This window comes from Trachymyrmex septentrionalis, unplaced genomic scaffold (assembly GCF_001594115.1).
Source record: "Trachymyrmex septentrionalis isolate Tsep2-gDNA-1 unplaced genomic scaffold, Tsep1.0 scaffold6, whole genome shotgun sequence".
NCBI classification, from domain to species: Eukaryota; Metazoa; Arthropoda; class Insecta; order Hymenoptera; family Formicidae; genus Trachymyrmex; species Trachymyrmex septentrionalis.
The window spans coordinates 30,609-31,927 of record NW_017305778.1 but is presented as its reverse complement, the minus strand read 5'-3'; the positions used below and the strand labels follow the sequence as shown (position 1 = coordinate 31,927).

The window sequence follows — 1,319 nt, the reverse complement described above, 5'->3', positions numbered from 1 at the left end:
AGAGAGAGAGAGAGAGAGAGAGAGAGAGAGAGAGAGAGAGAGAGAGAGAGAGAAAGCGCGATTGACCATGTTAAATAATAAATTCGTAATATATGTCATTTACCTAGAGATTCTATAATAGAGTTTGGCTATTATAGAACGATTTTGTCAAAGCCTATGAAAGAGGAAAGCATATATTCTATCTCATTAATACTGTCTCATTCTATACCTTTAATTAAATTCTATAAGATAGTGTATATTATATGCCTTTCTCTCTCTTAGGTTTTAACAAAAACTCGTAGCCAGACTATTATAGAATCTCTAGGTAAATGACTGATATTATGAATTTAACACAATCTTACTTTCTTTCTCTCTCTCTCTCTCTCTCTCTCTCTCTCTCTCTCTCTCTCTCTCAGCATAGCCAGAAAGAATAACAGAATTCGTGAATATAATGTCGTACAATAATTAAAGCCAAAATATATAAACAAGAAATAATATAGAAATGTAACATTTGCAAATAAAGAGTAGATAATGCGAATACGTTTCTATAGAAACTATATTTCGTGATATTTTATCCAAGTAGAATTGAATTGAAGTAATGGAAGAGACAGTCGGACCAGACGGAGTCTAGAGTGATTAGATTGACAAGAGATGAACTGATCGCGTATGAAAGAGACAAGAATCGTTAGTTACGACTCAAGTCAGTTGGTCCTTGGAGATCACCAGCGAGAGCTTTGCCACCACGGGTCTACATGCTCGCTAAAAATACCGTAACGCATCGAGTGAGCGACCGATTGGGAGTGTATCGAGAGCGGAGCAGCGGCTTCGCGCCTATTTTCATTGTCGATTTTTCCTAATCCAAGCGACATCAATTCAAGCAACTTGTCGACATCGCGTGTCACGAGTATGGTATCGAAACCTGCATATTCCAAGTCTGCGATCGACAAGAGACTCGACCACGAGATCATGCAGCGTCACGACGTTGCTTTCTCAGTTTCATTCACTCTCGGCAACAGTCGCCGCTGCTCACTGAACTTAAGGAAGTTGTAAGGGCATAAAACATATTAATATTTACGTTTTAAACAAACTATATACATGTGAAGGTTGTGTTTATAACATTCTGTTTTTATTGAGCAATACATTTTTATCGATTATTTATTTTATTTGTTATTTTTATTGTTATAAACAAAAATTTTAAAAATTATAAAAATCTAAATTTTTTTGTATAAGTACTTTAAGTATTAAAAATAACTTGTGCAAAGTTTCATTGAAATTTATCAATTAGTTTATAACAAATAAATATTTTTTTTCTTCACTGAACAACTAATGTCTGCATCTCA

At 34.4% G+C, this 1,319-nt stretch overlaps 1 protein-coding gene across 6 annotated transcripts in view; it reads left to right on the top strand.

The window, feature by feature from the left end:
- Window positions 1-1,319, top strand: part of LOC108752277 — a 19,795-nt gene that overhangs the window by 1,845 nt on the left and 16,631 nt on the right. The window contains exon 1 of one of the 6 annotated variants that reach the window (XM_018492987.1): window positions 888-1,025. The exons of the other annotated variants lie outside the window; for them this stretch is intronic. The gene's annotated coding sequence lies outside the window, so the exon portion shown is untranslated. Of the gene's footprint in view, window positions 1-887; window positions 1,026-1,319 lie in introns of those variants that run through there. 6 annotated transcript variants of the gene reach the window in all.